This window comes from Echinops telfairi, unplaced genomic scaffold, assembly GCF_000313985.2.
Source record: "Echinops telfairi isolate 266 unplaced genomic scaffold, ASM31398v2 ScPeMD7_1;HRSCAF=3_0, whole genome shotgun sequence".
NCBI classification, from domain to species: Eukaryota; Metazoa; Chordata; class Mammalia; order Afrosoricida; family Tenrecidae; genus Echinops; species Echinops telfairi.
The window spans coordinates 70,813,056-70,831,684 of record NW_022103896.1 but is presented as its reverse complement, the minus strand read 5'-3'; positions in this window follow the sequence as shown (position 1 = coordinate 70,831,684).

Genomic DNA, 18,629 nt, shown 5'->3' with positions numbered 1-18,629 from the left:
TCTTCACGTGTGTGCGCGTCATTTTTTGTATCCAATGTGTATATTTCACAACTTGCTTTCAGCTTGCTTTTGCTTTGCTTTCTCTTGTACTATTGGAACAGATAGACCTCAGATAGAATTGCCACCCTCAAAACTTTTTGACATAATCCTCAAAATTAATTCACTTCTATCCAAGAGAAGACCATCAGATTGTTAGGCAGTATATTTCTGAGGTCAATTTATTCATGTCCCCAAATTTTCCTTCTAGTACAAGAGTGTCAGATAATAATATGACTTTATAGATTTGCATAATTGTGTATTCATTCATGAAATCATGTGCATAATTACCATCATAAACAAAATAAAGATATACATTCAGAAGAAAATTTTGATGCAAATACCAAAAGATTGGATTCATTAAACATTACATCTGAATCCTTCCATAGCCCATTCCAAGATGAATCAGTTACTGATTTCATTATCCCACACATACTGAATGCTTTTTATATATTTCCCTTCATTCCATTTTCTGAGAAGTATTATCAACAGCTTGCATTTCATTGGTTGCATTTTCTTTCTCACATTCATTTGTCTGATTGCTAAGAGCTTGTCTTCTGTTCTTCCATTGATAAATATATTTCCTGGCTTGATCTGAGCATTTTCAGATATTATGCCATCAGTAAAAGGGCTAGACGTCATGGAGGCATCAGATGGGTCTAAATTGTCACTGTACAGCAGTCTGGTGTTCACCAGCAATGTAAAATCTAGTGAGAGACCATTGAGAATTATTAGACTTTTATTCAATTCAGAAGAAGCAACGTAGATATTTATGTATATGTTTATTTTATAAAGCAGCATTTAGACATTATTTTTCTGTGATTTATTTTATTTCACCTTCTTATTCAAACCAAACCAAACCAAAACAATTCATTGTCAATGAATCTATTCAAGTGCATAGTAATCTTATAGGACAAAGTAGAGCTGCCCCTGTAGGTTTCCAAGGCTCTAGGCCAGTGGTTCTCAACCTTCATACCGTGACTCTTTCATACAGTTCCTCCAGTGGTGGTGACCCCCAACCATGAAATTATTTTAGCTGCTACTTTTTAACTGTAATTTTGCTACTGCTATGAATCATAATGTAGATATCTGATATGCAGGATGTATTTTCATTGTTACAAATTGAACATAATTAAAGCATAGTGATTAATTACAAAAGATATGTAATTATATACTGTGAAATATTTATGTGTTTTCTGATGGTCTTAGGTGACCCTTGTGAAAGGGTCATTTGACCCCCCAGGGGGTCACAACCCACAAGTTGAGCAAATCTGCTGTAGGGGAACAGAAATTCTCATCTTTCTCCTGTAGCGCAGCTCATGAGTTTGAACTGCTAACATTGTGGATAATAGTACAACACGGTAACGTGCTGCACCACCCGCTCCTATGCCTTCTTCTTAGCTCCAGAGGAAAAAAGTGAGCTAGTAGAATGAACCTTGTCCCTTCCCATATGCCAGCATCCAATAAAGTTTTCACCAACTCTTACCTGCTCTGGGATATGTTCCATGAAAACGTTCTTGATAAAGGCTAAAGGTAGTACTGCTTCTCAGGGGCATTCACATCTTAGAGATCTCTCTCTCTCTTTATGATCTCAATGCCATTAATACCTTACATAAAATCCCCTTGCCTTTTCCAGTCAAAGACCTGAGCAGCCAGGAGAGGTTTGGCCCTGTCAACATTGGGTAGTGTGACGTTCACATAAATCTTAGAAGACCAAGACTCCAGTTCATGTAGGAGATATGTATTTGGGGTTTTTTCACTGCTAAAATACCAGTGAAATACCAACACAGCTTCTGGAGAAATTATCTCAGAGTAGGATCACCATAATGAAAGACTTAGTAAAGAAAAAAATCAATGTTGAGTTTAGTTGAAGTTCACTCTCTAAATTACTTTATTAGAATTATTATATGCATATAAGTTGTAATCACTAAGTCACTATAGTCATCCTACAATAGTAAATTAGTTGTAAAGCAATGGCTTATTTCGCTAATTTGTACTAGAGTGTTCCTGACTGTGATTTGAGAATCATTATAGGACACATAATTAGCATCAATGACTGAAAATTCAGCTGTTAACAGTTGTAGATTATAGATAATGGGTAATTAAAACATAATTAATGATCTAATTAAGATGTCAGCAATAGCAATATTTTGTTAATTTAATAATAGTTAAAGCAGGCAATGGCCCTGGGACATTGTAGTTCTTAATGGGAAAACACTGATATCCAAAGGCTAGTCTATTTGCTTTAAGGCATATACAAAATAATTTTTGGAAGAAACTGGACACTCTGATGTTTAGCACAAACCAACCAGGAGAGAAGCACAAAGGGAGAAGAAGGGTTTCAATAACAGACGTGTAGACCAGGAAGCGTTTCTCAATTAAACATAGGACATCTCTATTTTTAATATGGTTCATCTTGACTCGTTAATTTTACAACCTGCCAATTGTCATCATGCTATTTTTTGAATATTCATAGTCAGTGGACCTCTGGAGAATTGAATAAATTATATTTTGGGAATGATATATTGTTATTTTGAATATTCTACAATGCTACCATATTTCCACTATGTACTAGCTGGGAACCTGATAGCACAGTAGGTTATGTGTTGGGCTGCTAAACGCAAGATCAGCACTTTGAATCCACCAGTTGCTTTGTGGAGGAAAGATGAGTCTCTCTGCTCTTATGAAAAATTTACAGAATTGGAAACCCATGGGGGCACTTTTAGTCTATCCTATAGTCATTATGAGATGAACAAACTTGGTAGCAGAGTTTTGTTAGTGGCTACTAAGCTTTAAAAAAGTTAAAATTTGTAGATCTTCCTATTCTCTCAGAATATGTCAGAAAGGAAGGTGAGGAAAAGGCATAGAAATGATTATAGAAAAGGGGGCTGCACTGGACATCCCCTCACAGAAGAGTTTCGGGGAGGAGACGAGCCAGTCAGGGTGCGATGTAGCAACGATGAAGCATACAACTTTCCTCTAGTTCCTAAATGCTTCCTCACCTCCCAATTCTACCTTACAAATCTGGCTAGACCAGAGGATGTGCACTGGTACAGATAGGAACTGGAAACACAGGGAATCCAGGACAGATGATCCCTTCAGGACCAGTGGTGAGAGTGGTGATACTGGGAGGTGGAAGAAGGTGGGGTAGAAAGGGAGAACCAATTACAAGGATCTACATATTACCTCCTCCCTGGGGGACAGACAGTAGAAAAGTGGGTGAAGGGAGACACTGAACAGTGTGAGACATAATAAAATAATAATTTATAAATTATCAAGGGTTCATGAGGAGGGGGTGGCAGGGAAGGAGAGGGAAAAATGAGGAGCTGATACCAAAGGCTCAAGTAGAAAGCAAATGTTTTGAGAACGATGAGAGCAACAAATGTATAAATATGCTTGACACCTTGGATGTATGTATGGATTGTGATAAGAGTTGTACAATCCCCAATAAAATGATTATTAAAAAATTAATTTTAATTATTAATCATTTCACTTTTAGAAATGTAAGTAAGTGTATTAGGCAGGGTTCTCTAGAAAAACAAAACCAGAATATTTATGATTATATTTATATGAGGATAGGTTTATACAGTGAGAAGGAATTTAAAAGTTAATTAGTCCACATAGTTCAGAGGGTTCAGTGCAACTCATTTCCATGGAACAGCTAATATACTGGAAGTCCTTTAACTTGCATGGACCTGCCGGGTCCATGGTCAAGGAAGCAGAGAGTGGAGTGCTCCCTTGGGCAAGGCAAGCAGAGTCTGCTCCCAGGCAGCAGACAGCAGGGTGGGTCACCAATACTCAGCAGGTCTGGAGCTTAGCAAAGCAAGCTTGGATGGGATATTGAACTAAAGCAATGCAAGGTGAAAGGATCCACCAACCTTAAGCTCAAGTGATGTGCACACCAGAAGTGTGGTGAAGCAGGTCTTGAAGGAGGCTCAAGCTCTAGCTACATGAGCCACGGGTTGGCTTGGCCCACAGGTAGTATAGCTCACAGGTTAAAAGAACTAACTAAAGTAGCAACACGCTTGTCCAATTACCTGAGAGCCAGAGAGGGGCAGGGTGGTCAGAGTCAATTATCTCTTTGCCTTCCAATCAAACTACAACTAGATTAATCCCACATCTTGCAGGTTGGCACAATAAGCCTAACTATCACAGCATCCCACACAACATTGCTTCAGATCAAAGAACTCACTTCACAGCAATAGAAATGTGGCAATGAGTCTATGCCCATGGAATTCACTGGTCGTATCATTTTCCTCATCATCCCAAAGCAGCTGGCTTGCTAGAACAATGGAATGGATTCCTAAAGACACAATGTATGTGTCTAGGTGACAACTCCTTGTGAGGCTGGGCAATGCTCTCCAGGATACTGTATATGCTACACCCTAGCAGCCAAAATATGGTGCAGTGTCTCTAATAGCCAGGATTCATGGGTCCAGGAACCAAGGGGTGAAGGCTGGAGTTCCACCACTCACTATTACTCCTAGTGATTCACTTGCAGCATTTTTGCTTCCTGTCTCAGCAACCCTGTGCTCCTCAGGCCTGGAGGTCCTAGTTTTGATGGAAGGAACTCTCCCACCTGAAAACACAGCACTGATTCCACTGAACTGGCAACTGAGAATGCCCCCTGGCCACTTGGGCTCCTCATGCCTTTGGATCAACAGGATAAGAAAGGTGTCACTGTACTGAGCGGTGTGATTGATCCTGATTACCAAGGAGACATTGAACTGGTGCTACATAATGGATGTAAAGAAGAATATGTCTGGAATCTAGAAGATTCCCTAGGCCACCGCTTAGTAGTACCATGTCTTGTAATTAAAGTAAATGGTAAATACAGCAACCCAGTCCTGACAGGACATCTAATGACATACATTGCTTGAGCTCGAGGCTGGTGGACCCTGTCAGCTTGGATTTCTTGAGTTCAATATCCCATCCAGGCCTGCTTCACTGAGCTCCCAAGCTACTGACTGTTGGTGACCCACCCTACTTTCTGATGCCCGAGGGAAGATCTGCTTGCCTTGCCTGAGGGAGGACTCCACTGTCTGCTGCCTTGACCTAGGACCCGGCAGCCCTTGTGACTTGAAGGACTTCCAGTACATTATCTGTTCCATAGAAGTGAGTTGAACTAAACCCTCTGTACTGCTGTGTGGATAAATTAGCTGCTATATTCCTTCTCACTGTATAAACCTATCTATCTATCTATCTATCTATCTATCTATCTATCTATCTATCTATCTAATCTATCTATCTATCTATCTCCTGGTTTCGAGTCCCTAGAGAACCCTAACACAGATGCCATGCCAGTGGATGAGGCATTCTGTAAGTCCACAAATGCTAGTTTGGGCAGAGGCATTGCACTCAGGGAAGGCAAACCCATATCCAGAGTAGGTATCTATTCCAGCAAGAACAAAACGCTGTTCCTTCCATGATGGAAGTGGTTCTATGTAATCAAACTGCCACCAGGCTTGCTGGTTGATCTCCCTGAGGAACGGGCCCATACGTTGGACCCAATGTTAACTTCTTCTGCTGGCAGATAGGGCACGCAGCAGTGGCAGTGGCCAAACCAGCCATGGTGAGTGGAAGTCCATGTAGCTGCACCCCTGAATAACCTACACCCCTGTCACCATGTCCACTGTGCAGTGACAGGAGAGGAGGAAAGAAGAGGACTAGTCTCCACAATGTGTGTCATTTTATCCACTTGATTGTTAAAGTCCTCCTCTTCAGAGGTCACCCTTTGGTGAAAGTTCACATGAGACATGATTATCTTCACTTTTTTGGGCCCATTCAGAGAGGTCTACTCACATACCTCTTCCCCACACCTACTTGTCACCAATTTGCCTGTCATGTTTCTTCCAATTCCCTGACCTTCCATCCTAGCATTAGCCATAGCCCATGAATCAGTATACAATATCAAATTTTGCCATTTCATCTTTCAGGGACACTGAACGGTAGGTGTACTCCTTAGAGATCTTCCCATTGGGAGGATTTCTCTTCTCCACAGTCTTCAGGGAGATAGCTAGAAAGGGGCTGTAGTGCTGCTGCTGTCCACTTATGAGTGGCACCTGCATATCGTGCACAGCCATCAGTAAACCAAGCATGAATTTTCTGTTCCTCCGTCAATTTATCATAAGGAACTCTCCAGGAGGCCATAGGTGCAGACTGGGAGAAAGAAGGTGCTGTGACAGGAGTACTGGGAGAAAGAAAGTACTGCAACTGTAGGCATTTGGGCCATTTCTTCATGCAGCTTACTTGTATCTTCAGGTCCTGTTCTAGCCCGATCTCGTGTATACCACTTCCATCTGACGATGGAGCACTGCTGTCTGTGCACATCCAACTTTATGACTCTGTGGGTCAGACAATACCCAGTTCATGATGGGCAGGTCAGGCCTCAGGGTGACTTGGTGGCCCATGGTGAGGTATTCAGTTTCCACCAAGGACTAGTAACAGGCCACGAGCTCTTTTTCAAAGGGGAAATAGTTGTCTGTTGAGGATCGTAGGACTTTACTCCAAAATCCCAAGGGTCTACACTGTGATTCACCAATAGGGGTCTGCCAAAGACTCCACACTGCATCTTTATCTACAACTGACACTTCTAGCACCATCGGGTCAGCTGGATCATATGGTCCCAGTTACAAAGCACCTTGCACGGCAGCCTGAACCTGTTGCAGAGCCCTTTCTTGTTCTGAGCCTTCCTCAAAAGTGGAGGTCTTTTGTGTCACTTGATAGATAGGTCAAAATAGAACACCCAAATGAGGGATATGTTACTTCCAATATCCAAAGAGGCCCACTGGGAGTTGTGCCTCCTGTTCAGTTGTTGGGGGCTTGGGGAATTGGGGAGATGCAATAGTTTATCCTTCACTTCAGTAGGAATGTCTTGACATGCCCCACACCACTGGACCCCTAGAAATATTAGTGAGGTGGAGGGTGCCTGAATCTTTCTTGGGTTGATTTCCCGCCCTCTTGCACCCAGATGTTATACCAATGAATCTAGAATCTTTGATGCATCTTTCTTAGTGGATCCAATCAGCATAATGTCATCAATATCATGGACTAGTGTGATATTTTATGGAAGAGACAGGTGATCAAGTTCCCTTTGTACTAAATTATGGCATAGGGTGGAAGAGTTGATGCACCCCTGGGGGAGAGTTGTGAAAGTGTATTGTTGCTTCTGCCAGCTGAAGGCAAACGACTTCTTGTGGTCCTTCGAGACTGGCATTGAGAAGAAGGCATTGGCCAGATCAATTACTGCATACCAGGTACCAGGAGAAGTATTAATTTGATCAGGCAATGAAATCACATCTGGAACGGCAGCTGCAATTGGAGTCACCACCTAGTTAAGCTTATGATAATCCTCTGTCATTCTCCAATGGCCATCTGTTTTGTTTTGTTTTGTTTTACAGGACAAATAGGTGAGTTAAACGGGGATGTGGTAGGAATCACCACCCCTGCATCTTTCAAGTCTTTGATGGTGGCACTGATCTCTACAATCCCTCGAGGAATGTGGTGCTGCTTTTAGTGTACTATGTTCCTAGGCAATGGCAGTTCTAATGGTGTCCACTTGGCCTTTCCTACCATGATTGCCCTTATTCCACATTTCAGGGATCCAATATTGGGGTTCTGCCAGTTACTAAGTATGTCTATTCCAATGATGCATTCAGGAACTGGGGAAATGATGACAGGATAGGTTCAGGGCTTCATTGGACCCAAAGTGAGGCATACCTGAGCTAAAATTCCATTAATAACTTGACCTCCGTGTGCCTCCACTCTTGACTGATAGGTCTTCAAAACATTTTGGGTCTCTTGGAATTAGTGCCAGTTCAAAGCCAGTGTCCAGTAATCCCTGAAAAGTTTGATTATTTCCTTTCTCCCAATGAATAGTCACAGAGGCATCAGGTCCCTTTTGGGAAGGCTAGAAGAAAGACTAAGAGTATAAACCTCAGTGATGGAGCAGGATCCTTCTTCAAAGGGACCTGGTCTTCCCCTCATTCAAGGGGCTGTGGATCTGTAAACTGGCTCAAGGCTGGGAATTGATTGAAGGGTTATGATTCTCCTTTTTTGCCATTCACCTGATCTAGCATTCTTCTGCCTGCATAGATCTTATAAATATTTAGTAGGTTTCCCATGTATTCCATGGCTAAATAGCCAATGCCTTAAGTCCACACGAGACAGGTTGTTCTGATTGCTATGGAAACCTTGCTATCCATTATGAAAACCATGCCCATCTCTTCTCTGTTGATTCAGTGCTGACATCTGCCCTCTACCACCACGGGGCCCAATCAGCCCCATTGTAGACAAATGTCAGAGTTCTCTTAGGGCAGTTTGCACTCTTAATCCTGGTGCACATAAAAAACCAATCACAGGAGTCTTCAGAGATGCTGGGGCCCACTTCGCAAACTTGTTATTTATGGTTGTGGCGAAGGGTATGTCCTTGGGGCACTCCCTCTTTGGGTCTATGGGATTTTTCTGATAGATGTATTCCAACACACCAATTTTCCCAAGCTTTTGGATGCCTTCTTCTACAGTACACCAAGGTAGGTCAGGCACCTCAAGTTAGTTTAATCAAGGCCATCTGACAGCCCATGCTTCACTGAACCAACCAAATAAGCAATTAGATCCTCTCTTAGCCTCTCGTGCTGAGACATTGAAGGAAGAATCTGTTCTTGGGGGCCTCATATCAACGAACTCAGACTGGTCTAATGTTACATTCCTTGCACCGGTATCCCACACCCAGGGATATTCCCCAGGCTTCTGCTGGTACATAATAGACCCGGGCAGATAGTTATGAGTATTGTGCACCTCTTCCTGAGTCATGATATGAACCTCACCTTTAGGAATGTTCTGAGACTTAAATCTAGGTACAGGTCTACAGGCAATAATTGGTTATGAGGGTGTTTCCTGGAGATTCTCCGCTATATCTTGCAAGGCATTTCCCCCAAGCAATACTCCGGATGCAGCCCCTCATGGCATTTCAGCTTGAACAGTTTGATTAATCTTCTCAAGTATGAGTTGTTTCACTGATAGTGAATTAATCCCCTCGGGTGGGAAGGGTGATCTATTGACTGAGGTGGCTCAATAGACTCTAGGTGCTCAATATCCTCCTCCTCCTCTGGATCATCAGCCCACATGTTCCCATCCATATTTCAGGGTCCCTTTGTTTTCTAATTACTGCCTTTAATATCAGACACATTCTAAACCTACAAGTAATTTAGCTACTTGTATGATGAGACTCTGGATTTGGTTTTGGGCAATATCAATTCTGTTACTAGAGGAGAGAAGGCTCTCCTTTGTAGCACATGCAGTAGCTAGTAGGTTTGTTATTCAGCATTTGAGTCATGCTTCTGAGGTGCTGAGATGATCCCTTTCCTTGATCACATTTTCTATTGTAAGGAGGACCAGCCAACCAGTTACAAAACTGCTGGAAAATGCCAAACACATGATCACCCAGAGCCTCTCCTCTCACCAGCACTTCATCTATTGGTGGTGATATTGTGGATAATAGCTTTGTAACTTCACACCATGGATTAATAGTGGCAGACTTATCCAGGCCTTTAGAGGTAGAGGTAGCATTTTCTCTCTCTATATATATATATCTATAGATCTATAGATCTATATGTATAGATCTATAGATCTATATATATATATATATATATATATATATATATATAGAGAGAGAGAGAGAGAGAGAGAGAGAGAGAGAGAGAGAGAGAGAGATATCCAGGCCTTTAGAGGTAGAGGTAGCATTCTCAATATATATATATATCTTTGGATTGGTTTATACAGCAAGAAGGAATATAACAGTTAATTAATCCACACAGCAGTACATAGGGTTCAGGTCAACTCACTTCCATGGAACAGTTAATACCACTGTAAGTCTTTCAACTCATGTGGGCTGCCAGGTCCAAAGGTCAAGGAAGCAGACCATGGAGACCTCCCTCAGGCAAGGCAAGCAGAGTCTGCCCAGAGGCAGCAGACAGCAGGGTGGGTCACCAACCATAAGTAGGTCAGGAGCTTAGCAAAGCAGGTCCTGATGGGATATTGGACTCAAGCAATGCAAGGCAATAGGATCCGCCAGCCTAAAACTCAAGCTATGTATGCACCAGCAGTGTGGCGAAGCAGGTCTTGAAGGAGCCTCGAGCTCTAGCAACACAATCCATGGGTTGGCTTAACCCACAGGTAGTGTAGCTCATGGGTTGAGACAGAAAACCAGCTAAAGAAGCAGTACACTGGTCCAATCACCAGACAGCAAGAGAGAGAGAGGGACTGGCCTTGTAGAGCCATTTATCTCTTTGTCCTCTAATCAAACTGCAAACTGATTAATCCCACGTGTTCCTATTGGCCAGGTTGGCACAATAACCATGTCACAGTAAGTCAAAACTATTGCTATAAAATCATAGAGAACTTTATTTAACAAACATAAATATGTAAAGCTAATATTTCTCCACATATTCTTCATCTAGGTCTATAAGCTACTGAAGATGGTGTTTCTATTTCTCTAAGCCTTCCTCTAGGAGCCCTGACATGCTAACGGCAAGTTCAGTGGTTGAAAGCCACCAGCCAGAAATATGAGGCTTTCTATTCCCACACACCCATAAAGATTTATCTTTTTCAGAAACCCTCAGGGGCAGTTCTACTCTACCCTATAAGGTTGCTTTGAGTCAGAAATTGTTTGACGGCAGGTAGTGAGTATGAGAACTCTTCCTCAAAGAATTCTGCTTACTAATTTGCTGTTGTTGGTGTCATCTAGTCAGTTACAAGCCATATTGACACAATACACAATAGAAGGAAACACTGCTCAGTCCTGTCTCATGCTCACAATTGTTCCTCTGCTTGACCCCAGTGTTGCAGCCACAGTGTCAACCGTCTTCTTGAGGACTATCCTCTTTGTCATTGCGCCCCTGCTTTACCAAACATGATAACCTTCTCCAGGGACTAGTTGCTCCTGAAAAATTTCCAAAGTCTGTGAACAATATCGCCATCCTTGCCTCTAGGGAGCCCTCTGGCAGTGCTTTTCCCAGGATGGATCTTCCAAGGTGCCCTAATTTAGACCACGTTCAAGTGGAAGTTTTGTCACGTTGAGGGATCCAAATCGTGTTCCTTTGAAAAATTGTTTGTGCTTTGGGAACAAAAAGAAGATTGAAGGTTGCAAAATCAGGTCTTTAAGGCAGATGGGGTAAGGTGTCCCAAATAAATCCTGTTACCTTCACAGGATGAGCAGGTGCATTGTTCAATTGGGACAATATTTCTCAGCTTTATTTTTCTGGTCCTTTCATTCCATCGATGTGTTTTTCAATTTTCTTAAAACTCTTCCTAACAAGCTCTTTGGATTATTCTTTGTCCTTCCAGAAAAATCTATCAAGTTCACCTTTTGGAATACATAGAAATAGTTGCCATGACTTGCTGAGCTGACAGACCTCGTTTCCTTGGATTTAATTACCCAACTTATCTTCTCAGAGCCCCTCTGTTTTTAGTAGATCTTTCTTTGAACACATCTAAAGGGACTAAAACTAACGTATTACTGAGAAAGCTTGTCTGCAGCCATCCAATGATTGTAGAGACATGTTTAAACATATTTTATTTGGAACCAATCTGTGCATGTCTGAAGTGTAACCCTAGTACTAATATTTTTTACTTGCCTTGTATACAACAATCCTATCATTTATATAGTTATATTTGTTAAGGACATGCAATCTATTTAATCTTTAAGGAATTCTCATTAAAAATTTAGAATCTTATACTCCTTCGAAGTTGACCAAAGACTAATATCAAGAGTTTGAAAATCAATGGCTTATTGTCAAGCCTTTTGGGGTTTTTCAACTGAGCAATAATATTTTTAAAAAGAAAGCCTTATCTAAATAACATTTAGATAACAGCAACAACAACATCCCCAAACTCACTATTATCTAGTGGATACTGACTCAAGAGTGACCCCTACAAGGCAGGTTAGAACTCCCCCTGTGAGTTTCTGAGACTGTATCTATGGGACTAGAAAGCTTTATCTTCCTCCCCAAACTTCTGACCTGGTGGATCCTAGCCCAACACATAGCCATTATGCCACCAAGGCTTCTAGCATTTATCTGAATCTAACACTGAGACAAGATACATAAAGCAGCAGTTCTCAACCTGTGAGTCGTGACCCCTTTAGAGGTTGACTGACCCTCTCACAGGGTCGCCTAAGACCATCAGAAAACACATATTTCTCATGGTCTTAGGAACCCAGACACCGCTCCTCTGTCCATCTCCAGGTGGGTCCGCCCACATGCAGATATGCCCACAGATGAGTACCGTGCGTGAAGACTCTTACCCATGCGACACCATGCTTCAAGACAAAATTTCATTTATTTGTAATTAGAAATAAATATTTCACAATATATAAGTACATATTGTTTTGTGATTAATCACTATGCTTTAATTATGTTCAATTTGTAACAATGAAAATACATCCTGCATATCAGATATTTACATTATGATTCATAGCAGTAGCAAAATTACAGTTATGAAGTAGCAACAAAAATAATTTTGTGGTTGGGGGTCACCACAACATGAGGAACTGTATTAAAGGGTCTCGGCATTAGGAAGGTTGAGAACCACTGGGTTAGATGCATAGAATTCAGCTTCTCAGCCTTGGCTCACACTTTTTTACTTGGTTGTATCTAACAAAATATAACAGACATCCCAGAGACTCTGTTTTCCATTATCTGTGCATTTTCTCTGACTTGCATATTACGCCAGCTGAATAATACCGTAATATTTATCTCATAAAATGACTTTAGATTTAAGAGTCGCTCTCACTGCCACCAAGTCAATGCTGACTCTTCTCCACCCCCTGTGGGTTTCTGAGACTGCAACTATTTACAGGAGTAGAAAGCCTAGTCTTTCTCCTGAGGAGCCAGTGATGGATTGGAAGTGCCGACCATGTAGCTCGTATGCCAGATCATAACAACCACACCACCAGGGATCCTAGAACACACCTCCAGTGATTATGTCATACCCTTCTCTTACTTGTCTGGTGCTGCATAACAGAAATACCACAGTGGATGGCTTGAACAAACAAAAAATTATTCTCTCATGGTTCAGAAATCTAGACATACATCTGAATTCAGACAACCAATTCCAGTGGAAAGCTTTTTTGTTCTCTGTTGGCTCTGGAGAAAGATACTTGTCTCTTTTCAACATCTATGGGTCCAGCATTTCTTGAAAAACTCCAGGTGTCTGGAAGCAATCTGTCTCTGTGTCTAGGAGGTTCTCAGCACTGGGAACCCAGGTCCAAAGGATACTCTCCTCTCTCAACTCTTCTTTCTTCCTTTCTTTTCCAACTCTTCTTTCTTAGTGATAGTCCGTTCCTTCCTTCTCGCTCGGATGGTTCTGCTCCTCTTTCAGCTCTTGTGAGATAAAAAGTGATTCACGCCACACTCCGGGGAAACTCCGATTACACTTGATCCGGTCTGTAATGTGAGTGAAGTCATAGATGCGACCCATGATACAATTCATCCTAGTCTCCGACAACTGAGTTGGCTCCTCACACCAGATCGCATCATGGGAAACGATTGCTTTCTTATATAACAGCCAAATTATAGCTTTACACAACTGCCAAACTATTGAAAAACATGGCCCAGCCAAATTGATACATACTGTTGAGGAAAGGTAGAGGAAACAACACAATCCATTACAATCATTAAACGATCATTTTGCCTAATAAATTTAAGCTTTACATCTCATTCTATTATGATCTTGTGAGCATAACGCTTTTCAAAAGCAAATAGATTAAATCCACGAATTTTAAAAAAATAAGTCTCAAGCATTATTGTCTGTATATGTGAACTTCCTGACACCTTCTGAATTCAGTAGTTACATTTTACTTTCTTTATAAGAGAGTGTACATAATAAACAACAAATGACAACTTAAAAATTAATTTTTAGAATGGGGCTAATTGACACATTAACTTATATCCCAAAGTTATTCTGAAAAAGGTAAGGTTTGAAAAAGTAATAAGGCCTTCTGGTGCCTTTTCAGAGCCCCCTGGGGGATTCAAATGCTTTGCACTCAGCAACTAATGTAAAAGTTGTTTTAAACCGACCCAGTGGTATCATGGGAGAAAAACTTAGTGATGAACTTCTTAAAGGATGATAGCCAAGAACATGCTATGGCACAGTTCAACTCTAACATATGAGGTTGCCAAGGAGTTGGAATCGACTCCCCAGCAATGGGGTTTGATGCCTTTTCAAAATCTGTTAAGCATGTGTTATCTCAGATGATCAGAAGTATAAAACAAAATTTACTAAGATGGTCTTACTTTGATGTGTTTTTTTGGTTCCCACAAAATTTCATTTACACCCTTGCTTCACATGTGGGAAATTCTAATCCTTGCTATGGTCTACAGTCTTGGATAAAAATTAGACACAATCATTCTCCTCAGTGTTTCCTTTAAAGGAAAATGTATGTTTTTTAATTTGTTAAAGACACTTGTCTGTCGTGCCTGCAGAAGCGCCCTGAAACAGAGTGACAATTTGTCTGGTGACAATCTAGAGTGCAGTTGTGCTGATGGAAATGGCTCATTCACCACCGGTGGGAAAATGTCAGTGTTCGTGTTCAATCATGTGCCTAATTTAGTGTGTAATTGGAAATGTAGCCCTTGCAACGCAGGCAAATCTTTTGGAAGAGTTAGCTATTTATATTGAGCGTTATTAATTACCTTGAAATAGAGGAGAGCACAGAGCTATCAGGAGAACAGAGACCTCTTTCAAAGTAGCTGTTAAACAGAACCCACCCTGGTGACTTAAAGAGAGAAAAGCACCCTGTTGTCTGAGTGAGTGTGAGATACCTGGGGGCTGCCGTGTTATCACCATCACACATCGTCAGCAGAGGTGTCTTCCATTCAACTCAAATGGGCCTTGGTTCTTCTCACTGGAAAAAGCACACACCACTGCTTCAGTGTCTTTTTTCCCCCCTGTCCTATATCAGCATTAACATTTTCCAACTGAGCTTATTTATAAATGTTATTTGAGATTTTATACATTAAAGGGGCATTGCAACTTTCCCACTTTTCAACTGATGCCAAATGCTCAACGGGACGGTCCTAAGAACTTACGCAAACTTTGAATTAGCAAAATCGGTTAACTCTGCAACACAATCGGTAAGATTGAATACTGTTTCTCCAGCTTTGAGGAGTTGGGGGAACGCTAAGGAGAAGTTGATATTTAACACTGATTAAGATCTGGACATGAAGCATGGGGGTGGGAGGGTGTGTAGTAGATTTAGGTGATCAGTACTAGGTTTGTGCAAAGCTATGGTTTACAGCTGGAGTCCTAAATCCACCTTTGAGTCTCCACACACATTCAGCGTCCAGTGAGTTCTTTCTGAACATTGACCAGAAATGTGAAAACTTTGCTCTCAGGTAGAGTCTGTTTGAAGGTGGATTGCTACCGCTCCTTCAAGGCAGCCCAAGGAGGAAAAGCCTCGCCCTTAGAGATCTGTCTTGGTGCGCCCTGGATGAACCTGATGGTGTTAGGTTGGCGCAGGGTCTCTATCAGTTGGAACTGGCTCAATGACAATGAGTTTGGGTCTTTTTTGAGGGTGTCATAGTCATCGGTCAGACCGTGAGTGCCTTGGTTAGAAGGCTCGGACTCAAGCTTGCAAGCTTTCCTACCTGCGGCAGTGGGTGTGAACTAATAGTGGTCCTTTGCTCTGTCTGTAGTCCCACGTGCAGCTGGGAAGAATTGATTCCCTGCCAATCATGATGTTGCGACCGTTTCCTTTGTCCTCCAAATCCTAGTTAAGAGACTGCATTTTTGTGACCCCTTAGACACTCAGCAGATGGTCTTCATCCAGACTTTCACTTGTTCTTGTCTTTGTCCTGTTTACCCAAAGATTCACTGCCATGGAGTCAGTTCGACTTACAGCGACCTTCTATCTAGTTTCCAGAGTTCTAATCTTTACAGCAACAGATGGCCTCATCTTTTGCCTGAGTGGCTGATATAAATCAAAGCAACGAGACACCACATTACACCAACAATAATAGCTAAGTTCAGAAATCCGCAAAGGAAGTTCTACCTTGTCCTATGAAGTCACTATTGACCTGATAGCAGTGAGTTTTGTTGTTTGGTTTTAGTTCTATGTCTCTAGCGATTTACTGTCTCAGAAACGCACAGAGGCAGTTCTACTCTGTCTTATGGGGTTACTATGAATAAGAATTGAGTCAAAAGCAGTGAGTTTGAGTTTTTTCCTACAGGTTAGCAGATCAAAGCTTACCTGAAAGCACCAATAGAGCTCCTTGTCTTGTTTAAGACTTATAAATGTGTCTCTATAAATCATATCCACATTTGGCATCTCCCGTTGAATCGGGATGGTCTATGTGTGGAAGATGGATGCAAAAACAATCCCTTAGAAGTTATTACAAAGGCAAACAAAAACCAGTTTCCATTGAATAGATTCTGACGCATGGTGTGTGTGTGAGATATAATAAGTTTATTTTAACTGCAACATTTATAGAAGAAGATCAGCACACCTTTCACACACAATTGAGTAGTTAGACACCAACAAGCTTCAGGTTAATAGTCAAGTGCAAGCAGTTCGTGCCCCCAGGTATCAGCAGCTATTCTGGAGGGAAGGAAAAGAGGTTTGGGGGATGGCTGAGAGCATAGAAGGCATAAGACATCCTAAATTATATATTGAATAATATATTTGAGAAAGGTTTACTAGCTAGTAGTTCTAAATCCTTCACCATTGAATTGTAGCAAAAGGGTGGAAATCCATAGTCAAGCTTGCAAACCAACCCTTCTTGGTTATACATGAGTGCATCACCCAAACACTCAACAAACAAAGATGGCCTTAAAAACTTTGAAGATTATTTTAATGTGGATCTTGTATAAGAAAAGCTGCTTTGGGAATGGAGCAATTTGACATTTTCACACAACTTTTTGGCCATATATAATTTTCAAACAAACAATAATAAAATAATATCTGGACCTAAAAGGATAAAACTAAAATGCATACAATTTAATATGTGCCAGCTTCATTTGACTAAAACATTCTATAAGTGAACAAAACAAAATTATCCTATACTTATGTGAACACCTGCACCTTATTCCTATAATGATATTCCAGCACCTATGAAGTTTGTAAGCCAACCACTTCATACCTTTATCCCCCCAATTTTGGGTATCCAATTTCTTTTTATTTTTTAAAATCATTTTATTGGGGGTTCGTACAACTCTCTTTACAATCCATCCACACATCCATTGTGTCAAGCATATTTGTATGTTTGTTGCCATCACAATTCTCAAAACATTTTCTTTTCTAGCTGAGCCCTTGGTATCAGGTCATTTTTAACCCTCCTCCTCCCCTTCCCTCACTCCCTCCCTCACGAACACTTGATAATTTATAAATTATTATTTTTTTCATATCTTACACTGTCCAATATCTCCCTTCATCCACTTTTCCATTGTCTGCCCCCCGCCCCCCAGGAGGGATTATATGTAGTTCATTGTGGTCAGTTCCCCCTTTCTCCCCCTCACCTTTCCCTTACCCTCCTGGTATCACTACTCTCATTATTGTTCCTGTGGGGTTTATCTATCCTGGGGTATCCAATTTCTATATTTCCCACTTAGATCAACCCAGTCCTCTGAGGAGACAATCATATTCTTTGACATGAAGAATCTTTCTTTCCAGTTGGAGCCTTGTGAAATCTGTATCCATAAGCAAAGTCTAATCAGGACAGGCCATCCATGAAATCTGCATCAATATTCACCAGTTCACAGGCTGAAAAATCTTCTCTTCATCTGGTTGGGTTCTGGTCAACTCAATGGGGGCTGCCTCATTTAGCCTCACCAGGTTGCCTATTGGTTGCCTCATCTTAGACCATATGCCCCATCACAAATATTCTCAACAACCCTAAATCCCTTTGGCTGAGTCATGAACTTCAGACCAGTCAACCTGCTCTTGTCTTCTCCTCTAGTTCCTGGTAAACCAGGTCCACCAGTGTGAGTGGTCAGACTCAACCTGGCTCTCTATTGCTGCTTCTCTCCCACTTCTACTCAACAAGTGGATCCAGGTGGTCACTTATGCAAGCATTTCAGGCTGCCACAGTCTCCCTTTAACTTTCAGTTCCACGGAGGAGTTTTCTTCATGGTTCCAGATTTTTTCCAGCTTCTGACAAAAACCATTTGTTCAAACTTCAAAAATTCAGAGTTCCTTTTTACTTCAATCTGAAACAGTCCCCTAGGCAGGTCTCTTTGAATGCAAATACCTTGAGTACTCCAAAGCACTGGGTAGGGCTTACCTTTTCAGAGATTTCTCTGCAGGTGTGTCCTAACCCATTTAAAGATCAAATTTTAATGCCTGAAGGCAAGGCTTACAAACACTCTACTTTCATACTTCACAATAATTATTGCTATCAATCATTATATCAAAAATAGTAAGCAGAAGATCAGTATAAACAAAGTAGAATGAGATACTTAACTCAATTCTTAAAGCAATAAGTTCAATCCTTCTCTATCTGATCTTAATCCTCATTTAAACTATTCTATTGATACAAAATATGGGATTAGGCCTCTGACAGCATCAAGCCAGATCCTAGCTTTCTGTCAGTCATGTTGAC